Source organism: Stegostoma tigrinum, chromosome 7 (genome assembly GCF_030684315.1).
Source record: "Stegostoma tigrinum isolate sSteTig4 chromosome 7, sSteTig4.hap1, whole genome shotgun sequence".
NCBI lineage: Eukaryota > Metazoa > Chordata > Chondrichthyes > Orectolobiformes > Stegostomatidae > Stegostoma > Stegostoma tigrinum.
In genome coordinates, this window is record NC_081360.1 from 88,378,937 (window position 1) to 88,403,232 (window position 24,296).

General features: G+C 42.5%; 1 protein-coding gene across 5 annotated transcripts in view; it reads right to left on the bottom strand.

Annotated features, from left to right (window-relative positions):
* gli2a (GLI family zinc finger 2a) overlaps positions 1-24,296 on the bottom strand; it is a 382,695-nt gene that overhangs the window by 16,990 nt on the left and 341,409 nt on the right. The gene's annotated exons all lie outside the window — the stretch shown is intronic.

The window sequence follows — 24,296 nt, forward strand, 5'->3', positions numbered from 1 at the left end:
GTGCCCAAGCCCTTGTACCACCTGCCACCAAACATACTCAGGCTGAGGAAAATAGAAGCCCGCCCCATCCCACAAAACCACCAGGCACATCATCTGCCCCTTTTCAATGAATCTCTACAGTGTAGAAACAGTGTAGAGGGGATGTCAGAGGCAGGTTCTTTACGCAGAGAGTTGAGAGAGCATGGAATGCGTTGCCAGCAGCAGTTGTGGAAGCAAGGTCATTGGGGTCATTTAAGAGACTGCTGGACATGCATATGGTCACAGAAATTTGAGGGTGTATACATGAGGATCAATGGTCGGCACAACATTGTGGGCTGAAGGGCCTGTTCTGTGCTGTACTGTTCTATGTTCTATGTTCTATGTTCTAAGCCATTTGGCCCATCATGTCCACTCTGGCCCTCTGAAGAGCATCCCATCCAATCCCGACAAATCCCATGGCTAATCCATCTAATCTATATATCCCTTGACACTATGGGCAATTTAGCATTGCCAAACCACCCTACTTGGATAACTTTGGAGGAAAACGCACATAGACAATGGGTAAATGTGCACACTCCACACAATTACTCTAGGGTGGGATCAAACTCAGTCCCTGGCACTTTGAGGCAGCAGTGCTAACTACTGAGCCACTGTGCTGCCCCACAAGCTTTCCCACATGCTGTGAAGGCAGGTAATTAGGTGGGTGGCAAATTAGGCCTTTAACTGACCACTTAAAATCCTTGGTTGCTGGTAAGCCAAGAAGATCTCCCTGGGCCATCTTGTGATAGAGTGGTAGTGTCCCTATCCTGGGAGGACTGGGTTCAAGTCCCAAATGAAAAAGAACGAAAGGTTTCATTTGGGCTCTTGGGGTGCAGAGGTAGTGTCCCTACCTCTAGGCTGAGAGGCCTGGGTTCAAGTCTCACCTACTCCAGAGGTCTGTAATAAGCAGGATTAATCACTTGTTAACAACCTTGGTAACTGCAGAATTGACTAAAATGCAGCTTTATACTGGACCATTCAAGAGAAAAGACTTCCCTGAGCTCACTTGTGGCACTGCAGTAGTATCCCTGACCAGGAGGCCTGCTCTGGAGGTGTATAATAACAGGTTGATTAGAAAAATTGGTTAAATAAATAAAAAAAAACTCCCTGGTGAGAAGAGGGTAAGAATTTCTCCAGGCCAGCAGTTCTGAGGAAGCGTCAGTTGTACCCAAAATGCTAACTCTGAATTTATCTTCACAGATGCTGCCAGATCTGCTGAGCTTTACCAGCAACTTCTGTTTTTGTTCCTCACCCAGCTACTTAATTTTCCTGCAGTGCTCCAGAGAGGAGCAAATCTCACCAATGAAGTTAATAAAAGTTAAGAATGGGTGCAAGTAAAAATCATGGAATTATAGAGTACAGAAGAGGCCTTTCAGCCCATCAAGTACACAACTATCCACATTAATTGCCATTTTTCCCTAGCTTTCAACATTATGACACTTCAAGTACTTTGAAATGGCTGCACGATTTCACGCCTCAACTATCCTCACAGGCATTGCATTCCAGAGCCCAATCATGTGTTTACTTACCTTCTTTCCAACTGTGCTGAGAGAATAAAAGGAAGCCCTATCAAAGAGAAGTGTGAAGTTCAATCTTGAAGAAAAAAAAATCACCGTTATTTGATTTGGGATCTGATAGTGCTGCTCTTTGGAATACCAACCACCCGCATCACTCCTGTACAACTGTGAGCTTGAAACTTTACTTAACGGAGTTGCCAATCTCAGTGAAGCTGGACGGAGTCAGAAGCCAATCAATAACAAGAATAACTTCCATCACATTACGCTGTCAATATACTAGAACATCCACAGCCATTTTGCAGAAGTACAATCAAACAATATTTGATATAGAGCCACTTATACTGAGGGGATTTTCGATAGATGACCAAAAGAATGGTCAAATAGACCATTTGAAAGTGGCTGAGGTGATGAAGAGTCAGAGAGATTTAGGAAGGGAATTCCACAGTTGACACAACTTATGGTGGAGTGATTAGGCCATAAGATGTAGGAGCAGCTACAGGTCATTTAGCTAATCTGGTCTGCTCTGCCATTCCATGAGATAATGGCTCATCTGATAATCCTCAACTCCACTTTCTCGGCTTTTCCTGATAGCCCTCGATTCCCTTACGATTAAAAATCTGTCCCCCCGGCTTGAATATTTTCAATGACCCAGCCTCAACAGCCTTCTGTGGTAAAGAAGTGTACTGATTCATTAGTATTTGAGAGAGGAAATTCTTGATCCTCTGTCTTGAATTGGTGACCCCTTATCCTGAGGCTCGGCTGTTTGTTCCTGGACTCTCGTACAAGGGAAAGCAATCTTTCCACATCTACGCTGTCAAGTCCACTAAGAATCTTGTCTGTTTTGAAGCGATTGCCTCCTATAATCCTAAATTCCAATGAGCACAGGCCCAACCTAATCAACCTCTCTTCATAAGAAAATCTATGCACATGCAGGAATCAAATTAGGCCATCTTCCCTGGACTGCTTCCAACACCAGCATATTTTTTCGTAGAAAATGACATCCAAAACTGTTCACAGTATTCCAGCTGTGGTCTAACTAGTGACTTGTATAGCTTCAGGAAGACGTCCTAATTCTATATTCCATTCCTTTGGAAAATGATGTGGTCAACAAATCAGATTGGAAAAGAACTTGCAGCTCGAGGGTATGGGGCTGAAAGATAAGATTATGGTGACAGGGAGGGGCAAGGTCACAGAGAATTTGAAAATAAGGATGAGAATATTAAAATCAAAGACACTTGTCTGTATATAAGTCAATGCCCACAGGCTCAGATATAATGGTAGGATTAGGAACCTTCCAAGCCATTTCCTCAGGTGCGATTCTCAACCATCTCAGGTTGACAATTTTAAATCGATTAATGAAAAGATCAAAAGTCAAAAACAAATTTGATAAGTAGTTGACTTTGGTTTGAAAAAACACATGAATGTACTTCAATAAAAAGTGATCCAAACTTCTTACTCGGAGCAAATCACTGCAAATGCTAGAATATGTACTTAAAACAAGAAGTGCTGGAAATCACAGCAGGTCAGGCAGCATCCATGGAGAGAGCGCAAGCAAACATTTTGACTCTGGGGGTTCATGTGGCACAATCTTTATCTCTTAGCCAGGAGGTCAAGCCCCATTAACTACAGAGATGTACAATAACATCTCTGAGAAGGCTGGCTGCAAAATATCTACAGTTAGGACAAGAAGTGATGAATGCATGGGAAATTCCAGAGTTTAGGTGCTAGGCAGCCAGTATAGGAGTGATCAAAACTGGAGAAGTGCATTTGATCAGAGGCCTGAGGTGCGGCAGCACAGAGACCTCAAAGAGTTGTAGGGTTAGAGCAGGTTTCAGAGATAGGGAGGACAGTGGATCATCAACAGATTTGAAAACAAGAATGAGAATTAAGGTATTGGTGGAATGGTCAGCACCATAGGGGTACCAAGGGAACAGGATAAGGTGTGAGAAGCAGAGTTTTGGATTGGTTCAGCAGTCGGGCTAAAAGATCATTTGACATGGTCACAATGCACAAGGGCTTCGAACAATTGGTGGGAGCATGACGCTCAGGGTGTATTCAAATCTCAGAGTTAAAGTTGGGTGCACTAACATGATATCCTTTCATTTCACAATTTACAAATGGACTGAAGCTCAAACAAGAAGGTTACAGGCTCTGCCAGGGAACAAATGTTTGGTGCAGGATACTATTCACATGAAATGCTTATGAAGTGTGCTGAGACTATAAAGGTTTCTGTAATTATCACAGAGTCCAAGGCAATCAGGGCTATTTTGGACCTCTCCACCTGGATGGTCCCTGGGTGCAACCTTTTCAGAACTTGTCCAATTCAATTTTCTATCCATCAGTGATTAAGTCACGCTTCACTAATCTGCTGAAATTCCTTGAGGAGGTAATTGGTCTAATGAATTAAGGCTATTCCGGTCTTGGATTTTCAAAACAAACTTGCTAAACCTCCCTTTATGAAGCTTGTAATGAAGATTAAGTGGAATTAGTGGAAACTAACCTCAGTAGATGGGATAAAAATCTCTTTGCAATAGATTTAATATTTTAATTAATTCACAGGATGTCGGTGTTGCTGGCTAGGCCAGTATTTATTGCCCATACCTAACTGTCCAGAGGGTAGTTAAGAGACAACAACATTGAGTGTGGAGTCACACTAGATCAGATCATGTAAGGATGACAGTTTCCTTCCCTAAAAGACATTTAGTGAACCAGATTGGTTTTTACCTGACAATCCACAATGGTTTTGTGGTGATCATTACACTCTTAATTCCAGATTTTTACTGAATTCAAATTCAACCATCTGCCATGGTGGGATTTGGCTAGTTTGCAGAACATTACCTGGGCCTCTAAGTGGCGTAGCTCTTGGGGCTGCTAATTAGTGGAGTTCCAACTGGATTAGTGGCATGGGACAGACTTTGATGTGATGGGGAAGATCCATGGCCCAGATCACAAAACATGGCCTGTGAGGAATGCAAACCCTACCTTCCACACCCCTCCTCCTGCCTGAGGCCCAAGCAAGCAAACTGAAGGCCTTCCGACCCCACCTCTAACATACTCCCAAAAACTTGGTAGGGAGGCAACGGCCTAGTGGTATTATCGATGGACTGTTAATCCAGAGGGCCAGATAATGGGTTCAAATCCTGCCACAGCAGATGGTGGAATTTGAATTCAATAAAATATCTGGATTAAGAATCTAATGATGACCATGAACCGATTGTCGGACCAAACCAACTAGTTCACTAATGTCCTTTAGGGAAGGAAACTGCCATCTTTACCTGGTCTGGCCTTCATATGACTCTAGGTCCCAGCGATGTGGTTGACTCTCAAAAGAAAACCGTTCCCTGGGCAATAAATGCGGCCTGGTGAGCGACGCCCTCATCCTGTCAATGAATAAAACGTATCTACAAACCGCTGTCTCCCTAAGGGCATCAATTGGGATAATGATTCTATGCCTAAACTGATCCACCTTAAAACCACCACAAGTTCCAGGTAGCTGGAGATACAATCTGCAGAATCTCCCAACTGGTGGGGGATGGTAAAATTCTGCCACAGGTCATCAAGGTGCTTAGAAGCTTCGTAGATGGATTTAAGCAGGTGATGTGGCATGAGTTGGGAGTACAGAGCTAGAGGACAAAGGTCTACAATTAAAATGCTTCAAGTATGCTATCACATCTGATGCAATGTACCAGAAATGTGGAATATGCTCAAGCTAAGGAAGGTAATAGCATCTCAATGCCACACTGTGAAAAAGATTTGCATAGAAATGTTAGAAATGGTATGATCAGTTATGATCATATTGAAAGGCAGAGACGGGTTGAGGGGCTGAATGGCCTACTCCTGCTCCTATTTTCTCTGTTCCACGTTTATGTGAGAGACAAGAATAAGTAATAAGTAGAGCCAGAAACAACTGCATGTTATGTGGAACATAACGATTTTTAAAGAGACAGGGGTCGTACAAATGGAAGGCATCAGTAGACTTGTTAGCTACTTTGGGTTATGCTTGATTTGAAATTTTTCTGAGCAGAGTAAATGGGGTGGACACTGACCAGGAAAGAACAAACTGTACGTTCATTCAACAGCCCAAACAGCTGTCCCATATGTTTTGTTATGATCTCAGATCACTGGTCATGCATACTCTACGCATGATCAGTTAATAAGATAGTGTTGTGAGCAAAGCAATGCCACTGGTGTGAACAGTTCATTATAGCTGTCAGCTCAGTGACTTTAACACAGTAGAATAAAGAACAAAGAAAATTACAGCACAGGAACAGGTCCTTCAGCCTTCCAAACCTGCGCTGATCGAGATCCTCTGTCCAAACCTGTCATCTATTTTCTAAGGGTCTGTATCCCTTTGCTCCCTGTCCATCCACGTACCTGTCCAGATACATCTTATAAGTCACTATCGTGTCTGCGTCTACCACCTCCGCTGGCAAAGTGTTCCAGGCACCTAACTCCCTCTGCGTTAAGATCTTTCCACGCATATCTCCCATAAACCTTCCTCCTCTCACTTTGAACTCACGACCCCCACGCTGGGGAAAAGCTTCTTAGTATCCACCCTGTCCATACCTCTCATGATTTTGTAGACCTCAATCAGGTCCCCCCTCAATCTCCATCTTTCTAATGAAAATAATCCTAATCTACTCAACCTTTCTTCATTGCTAGCGCCCTCCTTGTAGTTCACTCTATAAGACTAAAAGATTAAATGAACTAACATACATTTTGGGAAAATATCATTTGTACATTTTTCTCAAAATTAATTTATGGAAACACCTTGGAAATTTAAAGTACTCAAATTATTTTCAAAAAATATTTTTAACAGCAATGAGATTAAGAAATACTCAATCTAACTGTAACATTTAACGGTGGTCTTCCAAAGACTGAAGGCAACTACTTACAAGTGGAAGATAATAAAGTGCCCAAAACGTCAGCTTTTGCGCTCCTGAGATGCTGCTGGGCCTGCTGTGTTCATCCAGCTTCACACTTTATTATCTTGGATTCTTCAGCATCTGCAGTTCCCATTATGTCCTCTTACAAATGGATATCTTTTAACAATTAAATTCAGAGGTTTTGCCATCTCTCAGTCTTATTTTGCAGTCACTTGTGGGATGAGGCTGGCTGGCATTTATTGCCCCTCCCTGGCTGCCCCTTGAGAAGGTGGCGGTGAGCTGCCTTCTTGAACCGCTGCAGACCACATGATGTGCATTGATTCACAATGCCTTGGTGGTGGGGTGGGGGGGCGCAGCAACAGTATTCCAGGATTTTGACTCAGTGACAGTGCAAGAGCAGCAATATACTTGCAAGTCAGGACAGTGAGTAGCTTGGAGGGGAACTTGCCGGTGGTGGTGTTCACTTGTATCTGCTGCCCTTGTGCTTCTCAATGGAAGTGTCTTGGTTTTGGAAGGTGCTGCCTAAGGAGCTTTGGTGAATTTCTGCGTGTATCTTGTAAATAATTGGCTCTACTCTTATATCTGAGTCAGAAAAATATGGGTTTAAGTCAAATAACTCCAGAAATTTGAGAACACAAATCTGCGTTGAATTTCCAATGCAACATTTAGAGAGTGTTAATGCTGAATATACTGCCTTTTAGGTGACACTTTACATTGGAGTCCCATCTGCTAGCGCAACTGAGTACAAGTGATTCCATGCATAATTTCAAAGGAAGGTCTGAGAGTTATTCTTGGTGTCCTGGTCAATATTTATTCCTCATCTAGCATCACTATAAAGATTATTTAGTCATTAGAAATATTTATGGAATCAGACTGGGTACAAACTGGTTACTATATTTTCAATATTGCAACAATGACTCTGCTCCAAAAGTACTTCATTGGCTATTAAGAGCCCAAAACCATGAAAGGTGCTATATCAATGTGAGACTTTATTTCTTTTCCAGTGATACTTGTAATTCACACACCTAATTTCAATCCCTGAGCAGGGGTGTTATCTTGCCTTGATTCAAGTCCAAGCAGTCTTCCTCTTGACCTTTCATCTTATGCCTGTGACAACATCTGCTAACATGTTATGGCTACACAGCTCCCAGAACTTTACTGGCTCTTAAGTGCCTTCATTATAGAAATGAACAGCTTACACATGTCCTGTCAGTTTTATGGCATACAAATTAAGGCCAATCGGTGCTCAGAAAATACTCTTTTCTAAAACAGCAAACAATACATTTGTAGACGGGGAAAAAAAGAGAAGAATGTGAGAGAAAGGGACAGAAGATAGAAAAACACTTTATTATTTCTGCAAGGCTCATAAAGCTCAAACTCTCAGAGATCTTTTGGAAGTGAATGCTTCTTAACCAAGCAGTTTTTTAAAAAAACAACTACCTCTTGATGATGGCAATTACAGCCGATGAGCTAGGAATGTTTGGCTCGTAGCTCTGAACATGTGGGTAACAGACTGCAGGACTGAAAGCCATTGGCAGCTGACAGAAGACTGGAATAAAAGCCAAAGGAAAAAAACAGTACCAATTTATTTCCTTCCCGTATAAGTAGTTTGTTTTAAATGCAACAATGGCTAAAATGATCAAGAATCTTTCCTTGTTTCTTGTTTGCTCAGATGATGTCAGCTTTCCGCCAACGAGAGGTTGAAATGAAAATTACAAGAATTAGACAGGTTTTGACTTCAAAGTTCAGTTCAATATGTTTACATCGGCGGTTTTTAACAAAACAGAGTAAGGGCTTTCTGGATCAGTACCAGTCCTGTTTACTGTTAAACTCACTTGCTTTAACTGATCCATTTCTAAACGCAATGCTGAAAACCAGTTTCATTTGTTATTGTCCAGTGTTAGTCTTCGCTATCACTGGGTGACAGTTTTGACTGTAATAGCCGATATTCAGTTTGAAAATAAAATCATTAATCTTCGTAGTTAAGTGGAAAGAATGAATTATGTTGCAGTGACGAGAGGTCTCTATGAAATTATCTGAGCATGAAGGCTTACAACGTAGTTTCTTACAATACAACAAACACAAAGAATGAAAGAGAGACCCAGTGGGTCGAGAAGCATCTGTGAGGAGAAAAACAGAGTTAACATTCTTCAATTCTGACGAAGAGTCACATCAGACATGAAATGTTAACTCTGTTCCTCTCTCCACGGATGCTGTCAGACTAGCTGAGATTCTTCAGTATTCTCGGTGTTTGATTTCCAGCATCTGTAGTGTTTTGCCTTTATTCCTGCAGTATAATGATGGCACAGGTAGTTTTCAGATATAACATTCATTGGTAAATATTTCACATGACACTAGTTCCACTTTTCTCACGTGTGCATCCATCATTAATATTTAAGTGCACAGACTGTCTCATGGTTGGCAAGCACTGATGTTTACAGTGATTTGAGGGCACTGCCTTCAATGTTCTGTTTTTGCGTTTCCTCTTTGGTGAATGCATGTGTCAGTGTCTAGTCTTCAGTTTGTCATTCTTTGGAACATGATTGAACGTACAGGCCTCACTGGCCAATGTCTGAGACTGATCTCAGTGGTGATAACTGCAACTGTTGTACAGTGAGCTCAAAAGCTGATTAAGACTTGTTCTACTGCATTCTAAGGTGGATTCACATGTGGACAGTTTGATGCTGTTCTTTAGGCTCCTAATTTCTTTAACTCACTTTTCCCACCAACCCAGGATTGCACTTCAAGAACACCCTCAACCCGATTCACCTTAGAGTATTAACTTAGAATCGCAACAGTGTGGGAGCAGGCCATTCGGCCCAACCAATCTACACCAACGTTCAGAGCATCCCACCTAGAGCCATTTCCCCCTATAAACCACCATTTCTACATATCTCTGAACACAATGGGTAATTTAGCATGGCCAATCCATAAAACCTGCACATCTTTGGGCTGTGGGAGGAAACCAGAGCAGCCAGACGAAACCAACAGAGACACAGGGAGAACATGGAAACTCCACAGACAGTCGCCCGAGGGTGGGATCGAACCCGGGTTCCTGGTGCTGTGAGGCCTACTGTGCCACCTATTCGCTACTGACTCACCCTTACCAGTCTTGAGTTCCACAGTTAGTTGTCATTTTATGGCAGTCCTCCCTTGTGCTTCACAGTTCCACAGAGAAACCTTGGAGAGAACTGCATATAGCCTGTATGTTGCAGGCCACCTTTCAAGTGACTGTGTACCGAGTGTCACAGGATTCATGTGGACCACCAACCTTACCATGAATGGTGGGACATAATTCAACAAGGTTTCAATGTAGGGACAGGCAATTGAGACAGTGACACTCTCTAAATGAATGTATTCATGACATGTAGATGTATTCCAAGGAGGGAATTTCCAGAGAACGTCCTGAGGCCTGATCTGCCACAAATATGCCCGAGTAAACCTCTACATTTGAACCCAGGATCAGAAAAGTGAAATTTTAACTCTTGCCTAATTAAAAGTTATGTCACCCGTTATATTTTCCACTTTTCCCTGCCCCATAAAATCCACACCCCCTCAATACAAAACATGTTCTTACTTGTTTGAATCTACACCTCTCAGCCACAGAAAACTAAATTCTTAGAAAACACAGAGCCAAATCTTGAAATCCAGGGATTTGTAAATTACAAATGGTCTCCCCAATGAAACTCGTTGTATGTTCAATGAATAGCATTTCTCAGCTTTTGATTAAAACATGTCCCAGCCTAGATACAGAATCTAACAACTTTACACCATGACCACAGTGTCAATTCTCCAAGTTAGATAGGAGATGGAAGTAGTCCTGGCTTTATCCTTCACACCTCCTCTAACAGCACCTTTTGCTTCTTGAGTTGTCTCCTGGACATCCCTTGTTGTCATGCATCATCACCCCTTTTCCTCCCTCATGCAAACATTCTCTTATGCTGTTTCCCCAATCCATACCTGCCCGTCTGCCTTTTCTCCATGGCTATACTTGGCTATAAACCAGTCAGTATACTGTGTTAAGCTGTCAGTGGAAATGGTAGCATAGTGGTATGGCAGTCACCAGACTAGTAAACCAGAGGCGAAACATTAATGTTCTTAGCATTGATTCATAGAATCCCTACTGTGTGGAAACAGGCCCTTCAGCCCAACAAGTCCACACCGATCTTTGGAGCATCCCACCCAGATCCATCCCCTATAACTCACACATTCCAGGACACTACAGGCAATTTAGCATAGCCAATCCACCTAGCCTGCACATCTTTGGACCGTGGGAGGAAACTGGAGCATTAGAGGAAACCCACACAGACATAGGAAGAGTGTGTAAACTCCACACTGACAGTCGCCTGAAGCTGGAATCAAACCTGGGTCCCTGGTGCTGTGAGGCTGCAGTGCTAACCAATGAGCCACTGTGCCACTATGGGACATGGGTTCAAATCCTGACATCACATCTGATGACAGATGAATCCAATTAGTAATTGAAAGCTAGACTACAAAATAGTCATAACTTTTTTTCTCTCCCCTTAATTACAACGCCTGTGTCTTTTGCACTGGGTCCCTGCACCATCTGCCCTCTTGCTCCTCTTTTGCCTATAACAAAGAACCTTTCCGTTCTGAAGACATCATTCTGGACTCGAAACATTAAGTCTGTTTCTCTCTCCACAGATACTGCCAGATCTGCTGAGTTTCTCCAGCATTCTTTCCATTTGCTTCAGATTTCCAGCATCAGCACAAATTTGGCTTGATGTGTACCGGTCATCACAGATTATCACAAAGGCCCACTGGGATCAGTAATGCTCTTAAAGGAAGGAAATCAGCCACCTTTACCTGGTCTGGCCTACATGTAATGCAGTTGACTCTTAATTGTCCTCTGGAATAGCCTTGCAAGCTATACATTTCAAGAGCAGTTACAGTTGGAATGGCAAATACCGGCCTTGCCAGTGACAAATGCATCAACAAATAAAATGCTACACACATTTTCTAGTCCTGTTGAAAGACCATGATTTGAAACATCTCTCCACAGATACTGTCTGACTTACTGAGTATTTCAATCAGTTTTTTTTTACCCCGAAGAACATATTGGTATTTAAAAGGCTTCTCAGCATTTCAACCTTGGAGAAAACCAGGAGTGTCATGTGAGAAAGAATTGACGGCTAGGGGAAATTACGTTACTACTCTCTTCCTGTCATCCTACATTCCCCAAGGCCAACACTAGAGCGCCTACCTGAGTTTAACACAACATTACATTTAACATATGAATTAAGATCTGATAACATATACTGGATTTGGGACTGCAATTTAGGACACTATGAAGTGGAGTGAATTATATGCACACTTTGCACTGCTACAACAGGCAGTCTAACTGAAAAGAAGTCCACCTGGTTAGTCGATAATTTATTTCTGCAAAGTGTGCAAGAGGAAGAGGAATTCTCTTCCAGCTGTTGCACAGAAAGCATTCCTGGGTTGTTGCGGCTTAATGTTGCAAATATCTCCGAAGGTCACTATGCTCAAGACCATCTGTCTGGTGCACTTTTTTTTAATTATTACTGGCAAATTCATTTGCAATATATAACCAACTTAATTGCAACAAAAATGTTTCACAGCTCTTCTGACAGTTTTCACTTTCTGCTCCTCGCAGTCACATCCGTGTGAAGATGACAAACGTTTTCTTGAATGTATTGCAGATAATTGAAAATAACTTGTGAAAAGAAAACTGCAACAAAGCTTTGCTCTCAGTTGCCAGATTTGATTCTGTGACCACAAGCCCAATGCTTTATCATTTCAGTCTGAGAACAGGGGAAATAACTCCGGAGGCCAGTATCCCATCACCAAATCACCGTTTCTTTTTATGTAGACAATCCTTGACAGTGACCCAGCTCCCACAGGGCCAGTTGTCAGAGTGAACAGGATATCTGTCACTCCTGTTTATATCTGTCAGCCAGGGCTCCCGGATTGGACCAGTTTGGCTCATATTCTAAGAGGTCCATTTGGCTCACCTCAATACAATCACTACAACAAATTGTCCCTCTGCATAAAGCTGAGCTCTGCTGTCCCATCAGAAGCAGAACTGCAGTAGACGACCTCTGGAAGTAGGACTGGATGGGCAGAGAGAGGACATTGGGTAGGCAGCAAACAAAGTAACACAGTTCTAAAACAGCAGCATTACTTGTTTTGATTTACTTACTTTGCTGCTGGGCAGCAGCTATTTCACATAGCACTTGCCCACCTGCCCCAAGCCTTAGAAAGGATGCAGCATGAACAGCTTTACCATTTTTTCAAAAGGGGAAATAATCAAAGGGTGAACTGTCTATTTACCACCTACATGCAGTCAGCAAAAAAATGTGCCAGCAAAACCAGAGGCCTGGAATTTGACTCTCTACACACTTTCTCAGGCTAGACTTGGCAAAACAGTATGGGGACACCTAGAAACAGGAAGAAAATAATAAACGCTAAACTCCAAAAGTCATTTTATTGGATAGCCACTCTGAGTCAAACCAACTCCCATATGAGGCTATTTATATGTTTTGATTTACAAAAATAGACCAGCAGTTATACAATAAATTCCAGCAAAATTAGTAATCTTGCACATTCATTGTGGTCTGTTGATGCATTCTTCATTCTGGTGCAGATTAATTTAGCAAATATCTGCAGACCATCACGATAGCAAACATATCTGTTAAGCTATAATGAGAGCTTGTTCTTCTTAAACACTCTTTACCTTGAGGAGAGTGAAAGGAAAACACAATTGTGCATTTTTAACTATTCAAAGTAATCATAGAGCATAGAACATCGAACATTACAGCACAGTACAGGCACTTCGGCCCTCAAAGTTGTGCCGACCTGTCATACCGATCTCAAGCCCATCTAACCTACACTATTCCATGTACGTCCATATGCTTATCCAATGACGACTTAAATGCACCTAAAGTTGGCAAATCTACTACCATTGCAGGCAAAGCGTTCCATTCCCTTACTACTCTGACATCTGTCCTATATCTTTCACCCCTCAATTTAAAGCTATGCCCCCTCATGCTCACCGTCACCATCCTAGGAAAAAGGCTCTCCCTATCCACCCTATCTAACCCTCCGTTTATTTTATATGTTTCTATTAAGTCACCTCTCAACCTTCTTCTCTCTAATGAAAACAGCCTCAAGTCCCTCAGCCTTTCCTCGTAAGACCTTCCTCCATACCAGTCAACATCCTAGTAAATCTCCTCTGCACCCTTTCCAAAGCTTCTACATCCTTCTTATAATGCGGTGACCACAACTGTACACAATACTACAAGTGTGGCCGCACCAGGGTTTTGTACAGCTTCACCATAACCTCTTGGTTCCAGAACTCGATCCCTCTATTAATCAAAGCTAAAACACTGTATGCCTTCTTACCAGCCCTGTCAACCTGGGTGGCAACTTTCAAGGATCTGTGTACATGGACACCGAGATCTCTCTGCTCATCTACACTACTAAGAATCTTACCATTAGCCCTGTACTTTGCCTTCTGGTTACTCCTACCAAAGTGCATCACCTCACACTTGTCTGCATTAAACTCCATTTTCCACCTCTCAGCCCAGCTCTGCAGCTTATCTATGTCTCTCTGCAACCTATAACATCCTTCGTCACTATCCACAACTCCACCGACCGTAGTGTCATCTGCAAATTTACTAACCCATCCCTCTACGGCCTCATCCAGGTCATTTATAAAAATGACAAACAGCAGTGGACCCAACACCGACCCTTGCGGTACACCACTAGTAACTGGTCTCCAGGATGAACATTTCCCATCAACTACCACCCTGTCTTCTTTCAGCAAACCAATTTCCGACCCAAACTGCTATATCTCCCACAATTCCATTCCTCTGCATTTTGTACAATAGCCTATTGTGGGGGACCTTATCGAACGCCTCGCTGAAATAATGAAACGAATGTCAGTCGTCTGTGTTGATCTTGCCTGCAACGAAGGCAAGAGTTCTACAACTGGCTTTAATTCCCATGGGAAAAGGACAGGAGAGACAGATTAGATAGTGCTCTGCTCCCATCTGCTACAGAGGGACCGTTACTGAAAGAAGCATTTGAGTAGGTAGAGCAGGACTAACTATAGTAAACAGCTGAGAGGTCAAATGACTTGTTGGTATTTATTGCTAAAGCCTGCTGCACTTGTGCAGAATTTAGATAACACACCTGGATTACTGTGGCCTCTTTTGGTTTCCACACTTAGGGAGGGACGTACTTGCGTCGATGACATGACAGCCAAGGTTCATTGATTGGGTCTTGCAATGACAGGGTTATTCTACATAAATTGAGCCTATATTTTCTGCTATTCAGACTCATGTAATGTAGTCTCATTCAGTACCAAACAAAACTGTGAAAGGGTTTGATAGAGTTGACATTGACGGGGGAGCAGTCTTGGGGTGAGGGACTGAGGTGATGTGTAATTTCTTCACTGAAAAGATTCTAGCTCCTTGGAATTCTCTACCTCATAGAATTGCACAAGCTCCATCTCTGCATATATTTCAGACTGATGGAGACGGATATTTGGTCTCTAAAAGTATGAAATGAGATGAAGATTGGGTAGGAAAGTGAAGCCAAAGATCAGCCGTGATCTTTTTGTTTCAATCATTTGTGAGATATTGCTGACTGGGCCAGCTGTTATTGCCCACACCTAATTACTCTTGAGAAAGTCATGGTGAGCTGCCTTATTGAACCACTGCAGTCCACGTGTTGAAGAACACCCACTGTGATGTGAGGACGGCAGCATCAAAATTTTGTCCCAGGGAGAGTGCTGTGGTCTGGAGTCATATGTAAGCCAAACCACACAAGGATGACAGATTTCCTTCCCTGAAGGATATTAGTGAATCAGTTTGGCATTGGCAACAAACAGCAATGGTTAAATGGTTGTTATTAGCCTAGCTTTAATTAAAGTTTTGCTATTTGCCATGTTGCAATCCTCAGAATATTAACCTGGGACTCCAGATTACGAGTCCAATGCCATCACTTCCCATTAATAAGCTCACCAGGCCAAACAGTCCACTTGTCTGGTTTATTGAGTTTTCAACTGTGGTATATTCTGCCCTGCTTTCAGTCACATATTCATTGACAAGCCATAAATTGGCTTGGTTGGGCATGCTACTGAGTAAAAGTAAAGTTGCAACAGTCTTATCTGCCCACAGGATCATTAGAAGTTTATTGCCACTATGGGAATTGAACCCATGCTGTTGGGGTCACTCTGTATTGTAAACCAGGTGCCCTGGCACCTGAGCTAACCAGCCCCCAGTGCTACCAAGTATTGTGTACTACAATCGTGTTATAATACTTTTAGGAAGAGTGGGGCTATTTGAGAGTAAAAATTGGAGTCTAGGCCCAATAGAAAACCACTTTGCACTTCAAGATTGATTATGCTTTACAGCGAGATCAGGTCTGATCTGAGACCTAGCTACATATTCCCAACTTCTGCTCATGTCCGGTGTTCAATTAACAAAAAAAATTTGTTTTAAAATTAACTATTGTTTTTGACTGCTATTTACAGAAGAGAGCTCCAAATCTCAATCATGTTTGCAGTTAATGTCAGAGAGGGTGCATCTGGCTCTTTAATCTGCCCAGTTACCACTCCATGCTGGATTCTTTGCACCATCCAATGCCAGCTCAAGCAGGGATAGACTTGGGAACCAAATTATTGAACACAATTCCAATGTAGCTGCACTTCCTTTCCAGCAATGAGCTGTCCTTTGAGATCGACATTCAGTGCACAGCTTCATCACACTGACACTGCTAACAATCCCCGTGAGCCCACAACAGTGTTCACCCCCCAACACCGACAATGCTCACCTCCCCATTCTCTTGCTTCCTGAGAATATTCACAAACCCCTCTCCTAACAATGACAATGCTGCCCTGCCTCCCTTATCCTTAATGCTGCGCAACCTCTCCTTCCACTTCACCACATGGAGATGCTTTGCCAATTCTCAACAATGTTGACTTTTCCAGCATGGCTGGACAAGCCAGAAATTCCAGAAGGTCTTTCAGGAAAGTGGGTGTAGGCAGCGGGTGAGCACTGTCCCATTGTCAAGGTGAATATGTGAGCATCATAATGGTAATCACATCCAGTGCCGGCCCGAGCTCTGGAATTCCCTCTCTAAACATTTAGACTGCTCTTTAAAATTAACCTCTTTGACTAGATCAACTCATGGAGATCTACAGGACCAAAGACGGCCCTTTGGCCCATCGAGTCTACACCCATCAAAAGCAACCACCTAACTATTCTGTTAAAAACCAAAAGAACTGCAGATGCTGCAAATCAGAAAAAAAACAAATTTGCTGGAAAAGCTCAGCAGGCCTGGTAGCATCTGTGGAGGAGAAAACAGAGTTAACATTTCAGGTCCGGTGAACTTCCTCAGATCTCAGTTCTGCGGAAGGGTCACCGGACCCAAAACATTCACTCTGTTTTCTCCTCCAAAGATGCTGCCAGATCTGCTGAGCTTTACCAGCAACTTTGTTTTTGTAACTATTCTGTACTTTTCTTCCAGCATGTAGCCCATAATCTTGTGTGCCCTTGGTTTTGCAGGTGCACAGCTAATACTTCTTGACAGTTATGAGAGTTTCTGCCCTAAAGATGGTAAGTTCCAGACTCGCTCTGGGTGAAAAGTTTTCTCCCCACACCTCCTCTAAACCTGCGCCTCTTTCCTTAAATCTATGCCCCTGGTTACTTCCACCTTCCACCGGGGAAAAGGTTTCTTTTGTCTGTGTCCCTCTTAATTTTATAAATCTCAATCATGTTCTCTCTCAATTTCTTCTGCTCTAAAGAACATAACATGAGCCTATCCAATCTGTCTTTAAAACTAAAACTTTCCACCACAGGCAACATCCTGGTAAATCTCCTCTGCATTCTCTCCAGTATAACCACATTTGTCCTATAATGTGGATTCCAAAATTGCACACAATACTCTCGCTGTCGTCTGACAAACATTTTATACAGCTCTGGCATCACTGCCCTACTCTTAAAACTCTATGCTTAAATGTTTTGTTCCTTGTCCTGGTGCCTCCTGAAATGACTTGGTGTCAATTCAGTTTTAGTTTTAAAAGGTGTGGGTGCTATTGGCTTGGCCAGCACTTATTGTCCATCCATAGTTTCTCTGACGATGGCGGTGTGCCCCTTTCTTGAACTGTTGAAGTCACCGGGATGTACGGCCATGCAATGTGCAGTAACTGGGTGGGATGGGAATTTCAGGCTTTTGACCCAACGACAGTGAAGGAATTGCAGTTTATTTCCAAGTCAGGAGGGTGAATGGCTTGGAGAGAACACAGAACTGCATTGCACCCTCAGCCTAAGATGTTGTGCTGAACATGACGCCAAATTAAAGTAATCCCTTCTGCCTGCCTTTGGTCCATATCCCTCCATTCCTTGGGTATTCATGTGCATATCTAAAAGTCCCCTAAACTCCCCTATTGCATCTGCCTCCACCACTACCTCTGGCAGCTCGTTCCAGAAACGTACAGATGGTCTGGGCAGAGTGAATCTAGCAATCAGAAATGTAAATCTCCTGCTAGGTTCCACAGGGGTGCACAGGTCAAGATTACATCAGGATCCCAAGGCACAACAGTGACATAAAGTTACACTAGATATCTCCCGTATTTCTGAAAATTTTGCTCTTTGTGTGCGGGGCACTTCCCAATTTTATTCCTAAAATATATAGCTGTCACTTTGGACTGTGCCTTTGTATTAAGTCTCTGCTCAGTGATAGTAGTGTCTCCGAATGTACCATATTTGTTCGGTTATCATTTAATCATATCAGGCTTTAACCATCGAAATGCCAGGGATTGCAGAAGCAAAATACTGCTTCTGAATCAGAATCTGAAATAAAACAACTGAGCTCTGGAAATAGCAGATCGAGCAGCACACAGCATTGGTGAAGACAGAAACAGAGTAAATGTTTCACATTGATCACTGTTGGTCGGCAAAACAACTTCAGTCCTGACGAACGGTCAACAGCCTGAATTCTTAACTCTGTTTCTCTCTCCACACATGCTGCCATGCCTAGTCAGTATTTCTAACATTTCCAGTTTTAATTATCCTAGGTTGTGTAATATTTCAACATAATTTAACCCTTGGAGTCCTAGTCCTATAATTATCCTTTAAATAAAGTTTATGCGATGAGTAAACCATTTTCACTGTAATAGCAACCTTAAAACATTGGATAAAATAATTAGATGTAACTGCTTTTCAGGATTACACTGTAAAAGTGTGGAAAGGTTTTGATCACATACTAGGACCTTTGGCTTAAAGCAAACGTCTCCTGTTTAAGGCAAGCTGTACGCTGTGGATCCCACAAACTGCTGTTTGTCTGGAGGGTTGTTTACTGTTACTTTACAATAATCAAAAAGGCTGCGACTGCTGTAAATAAATTGCACATTGGTAATAAACTTCAGACAGCAGCTCAGTTTAACAAATTTTGGAAAGTTACAAGTTAGTGGGTTTTAATCAACACACCGTATAGGAATCCTAGAACTAACCCAGAAAAAAAAAATCGTTAGTCCCGCCATCATATCAATAAAACCAACCCATTATGAAGTTGGGGAGAGATAATGGGAACTGCAGATGCTGGAGAATTCCAAGATAATAAAATGACAGGCTGGATGAACACAGCAGGCCAAGCAGCATCTCAGGAGCACAAAAGCTGACGTTTCGGGCCTAGACCCTTCATCAGAGAGGGGGATGGGGAGAGGGAGCTGGAATAAATAGGGAGAGAGGGGGAGGCGGACCGAAGATGGAGAGTAAAGAAGATAGGTGGAGAGAGTATAGGTGGGGAGGTAGGGAGGGGATAGGTCAGTCCAGGGAAGACGGACAGGTCAAGGAGGTGGGATGAGGTTAGTAGGTAGCTGGGGGTGCGGCTTGGTGTGGGAGGAAGGGATGGGTGAGAGGAAGAATCGGTTAGGGAGGCAGAGACAGGTTGGACTGGTTTTGGGATGCAGTGGGTGGGGGGGAAGAGCTGGGCTGGTTGTGTGGTGCAGTGGAGGGAGGGGAGGAACTAGGCTGGTTTAGGGATGCAGTAGGGGAAGGGGAGATTTTGAAACTGGTGAAGTCCACATTGATACCATATGGCTGCAGGGTTCCCAGGCGGAATATGAGTTGCTGTTCCTGCAACCTTCGGGTGGCATCATTGTGGCAGTGCAGGAGGCCCATGATGGACATGTCATCTAGAGAATGGGAGGGGGAGTGGAAATGGTTTGCGACTGGGAGGTGCAGTTGTTTGTTGCGAACTGAGCGGAGGTGTTCTGCAAAGCGGTCTCCAAGCCTCCGCTTGGTTTCCCCAATGTAGAGGAAGCCGCACCGGGTACAGTAGATGCAGTATACCACATTGGCAGATGTGCAGGTGAACCTCTGCTTAATGTGGAATGTCATCTTGGGGCCTGGGATGGGGGTGAGGGAGGAGGTGTGGGGACAAGTGTAGCATTTCCTGCGGTTGCAGGGGAAGGTGCCGGGTGTGGTGGGGTTGGAGGGCAGTGTGGAGCGAACAAGGGAGTCACGGAGAGAGTGGTCTCTCCGGAAAGCAGACAGGGGAGGGGATGGAAAAATGTCTTGGGTGGTGGGGTCGGATTGTAAATGGCGGAAGTGTCGGAGGATGATGCGTTGTATCCGGAGGTTGGTAGGGTGGTGTGTGAGAACGAGGGGGATCCTCTTAGGGCGGTTGTGGCGGGGGCGGGGTGTGAGGGATGTGTTGCGGGAAATACGGGAGACGCGGTCAAGGGCGTTCTCGATCACTGTCGGAGGAAAGTTGCGGTCCTTAAAGAACTTGGACATCTGGGATGTGCGGGAGTGGAATGTCTTGTATGAAGTTGCTTTACTTGAGTTTTGAAAAGCAAATCAAAATCCTAAGCTCTACAAATCATGCTTTTATGCTAAACTGCCATCTTAATTCAGTGCAAAACCTAACATTGGAATGAACAACAATGCAATTCATTTCACTGATTGGGGTTTAAGTAGCCATGCTTAGAAAGTTCCCAAATTAATACCTTCAGCTGGATGTTCTTGGCCCTACACGCGGGCTGCAGGGCTGAATAGAATATTGTACTGTGCATTACTTGCTTCTTGCCTCTCTGGCATTAATAAAAACTTTCAGGGGGTGGTTGGTGGTGAAGGATGGATGGCAGCAATTATGCAATTTTGAAAATATTGCTTAATTTCCAACCCTCCCACACTCAAAAAAACCTTCCTTTGGATTATGTACACAGCTTACTACTAATTGAAAAAAATTAAAAATCCCCTTTTGCAATCATCCAGAAAAAGGATCATGAAGTAATTTCAATTAACTGTCTTTCAAACCACGGGAGTGAAAACACATATCTACTTGTATAAACTAATTCTTATTACTTCTGCTTTTCATACATTTTGTACCGGTAAAGATCATTTCCCAATCAAATACCTTTCAGCATAATTAAAGGTGAAGAATTCCTGGAAATACACAGCAGGTTAGCATTTGACAGAGAAAGTGAAGTTAACACTTTTAGTGAGGCGGGTGATTTCAGATTCCTACTTTAGACTGTCGCCATTTGTTCTGCCTTTTCAATACTGATTCTGCCTGTTGATTTTACTCTGCAGGTGCAGAGAATTTACTGTTTTGTACGTTTGGGATATTTATACCCCACTTGCCTCTTCACCAACCCATTTTATCATTGACTCATGAATATACACAAAAGAACAGAAAATTGGAGCAAGGATAGGCCATTCAAAACTTCAAACCAGCTCCAGCATTCAATATGATCATGGATGATCATCCAACTCAGCGCACTGTTCCCCTTTTCTCTCCATACCCATTAATCCTTTGGTCCAAAGAACTACATCTAATTCATTCTTTAAAATTTTTTGATGTTTTGGTCTTAACCACTTTCTGTGGCAGAGAATTCCACATTTTCACCAGTCTCTGGTGGAAGACATTTCTCCTCATTTCTGTTCTAAATAGTCTACCCGATCCTTAGACTGAGATCCCTGGGTTTTATTCTTTATTCATTCACAGGGTGAGGGCGTCGCTGGCTAGGCAGTATTTCCTGTCCAACCCTAATTGCTCTGAGAACAGTCAAGAGTCAACCACATTTCTGTGGGTCTGGAGTCACATGTAGGCCAGACCAGGTAAAGATGGCAGTTTCCTTCCCTAAAAGGGCATTAGTGAACCAGATGGGTTTTCCGGCAATCGGCAATTGATTCATGTTCATCATTAGATTCTTAATTCCAGATATTTATTGAATTTAAATTCCACCATCTGCCCTGGTGGGATTTGAACCTGGGTCATTAGAATGTTATCTGGGTTGCTGGATTAGCAGTCCAGCAATAATACCACTAGGCCATCATCTCCCTGTGGATTCCCAGGCTGTTAGGAACACCCTTCCTGTGTTTGCCCTATCTAGTCCTCTTAGAATTCTATAATCTTCTATGAGGTTTCCCCTTCAATCTTCCAAACTCCAGTTAGTGTGTTATTAACCAGTCCAGTCCCTCTTCATACATCAATCCCGTTAACACAATTATCAGTCTTGTTGACCTGTACTTTCATACTACTGCTATCTGCGGAGTTAGTCTTCATTTTAAAAAAAAGATTCTGATCTCCAGGGCCAAAGAGCTTCATGAATTACTATTTCACCATTCCATTTCTATCATGACAGTTGAAAGAAGATCTTTTCGACTCCTGTGAGTCTAATCTACTTAAAACATTGGAGCAGAGCTCACACACAACTTCCATGCTGTTATTCTGAGTTTGCAGGACTCTGGGCTGAATGGCCTTCAATGCCATGTCACACCCACCTTCTGTTTCCAAGCCAGCTTTCATTCAGCTGCTAACCAAAACATGTGTGTGCTATGTGCTGCATTTTATGGATTATGAGGATTATTCATTTCTTTCAGGAATATTGCAGTCTCTTATCACCAGGTGTTGACATTGTCTGGCTAACAGCTGTTGGGTGGGAGTTCTTAACCATTATTCCATGTAGAGCAAAAACACTTGTTTATCTTTTACAATTTGTCCTCAATTTAATACGACCATAATCAAGTAATAATTTAATCATCCCAGACTGTGAATTGCACACCTCAATCCATCTCAAACAACAGCTTATAGCTCTCCAAGATTATCAACAGTTAACAAGTGACAGATCCTGATGTTCCACTGTGAGTAACAGTTGAGAGGAAGAACGTGCCAGTCCGAAACTTGGGTCAAACAGAACGTGTGCAATAATTGAGAAACACTGCCAGAGTCCGCACACTGGCCGTTATTTCTCCTGCTAAATATAAGTTGTTTTTGAGTTTGATACATTCCTTGAAAAGAGAACATCTAACTGGAGTACATGCTGTTCAAGTCCACAAAACAGAAGCACATGACGGCCATCCGTGTTTACGTGGATTGGGATGCTCAGAGCATACTACCCATTTAAAAGCAGGGAACTGTACAGCATGGAGAGAGATGCAGTAGGGCATCAAAAAGTCATGAAATGCTAATTCTCCAATTGAGGCAGCGTTGTAAGGTCTGGACTGCAGGAAACTGGATCATTACCTTTCCTGAATTCTGCCTCGGGATCACTCCCAAAATGAATTCCCCCACAAGATATTATCCTAGTCATTTTCTGGTCTGACTCAGCCAATGTCTAGGCAAGAGAAGGCTGGTTTTCATTGGAACAATACATTCGGACACGGGGTCAATCGCATTCTCATGACAGAGCCTGTGGTACATACAAAATCTGTTTCAACTAAGAAAATCTCAGAGTTCACAGGAAAATATAAACAAAGCAGTGGAAACATCCAAAATCCTTGGTCATGGGAAAGATAAAGAGTCCAGGGAAGTTGAGACAAATGGATTAGTCTTGTTAAATAACAGTACTAGACACATAAATGCAGAGATATGGCCCAACATGGGACTCTGAACAGGGAATCAATATTTTCTTTACTGGGCGAACATTCCATTATTATTTCACCAGTTTTTCTGGATATGATATTCTTTAACCATCACCACTGAAGTCATTGTCAGGAAGATGGTTAAATTAGCATCAAATTAATTTATGTTTTGTGTTAGAGAGATAATGCTGAAGAAATTTCCATTTCATAAGATTTACTTTCAAAGAACAAATCATGAGGTACCAAAGAGTAATGCAGGTTTTTAGTTAGACGTTAAAATTTCTCACTGCTCATTTGGCAAATGTTCCAAGTAGATGCTATGAATTAATGGTCACATGGACAAGTGTAGATCAACTGAGAACTGCCAGCACAAACTTATTAAAGGCAAACTGTATAAATGATTTGATTGACTCTGTTTGTTGACATATCAGGGAGGTTTGATGAGGGCAGTTGATATGATGCACATCGGCTTCCAAATGTCTTTTGGCGAATGAACAGCATTCTGAATTAGAAGTGAGTTTTGAGGAAACCATTCAAAGATCCCAAAAAGTTTATCCATTACATTACCTGATTTAAATAAGACTTACATTAAACAATAAAGAAACAAAATTCATAAAAATGAAAGTCATTGGGAGCAGTCCATTTCTCAATCTAATGTCTTAAGCATTTAGAGATCAAGCATCAGCAGCACTGTTAAAAGAAAGGCAATAGTAAAATACAAACATGAAATTTACAACTAATAATAATATCAACTGCTAGAAAACGGCAAGAAATCAGAAATTGCTGGAAATGCAAACGAGTTTGTCAGTCCCTTTAAGGAGAAAAGTAACATTCATGTTTTAGGTGTATGCCCTATTAAATTCTTAACTTGCCTTGTTTCCTAACAAAAAGGAACTGATCTGCCATACATATCTAACAATTTCTCAGTTTATGATTACTTTGTGTTCCTCTGTTATAATTACAAAAACTGCAGTAAAACTACAGCAGAATTGTAACTTACACAAAGAAGATCT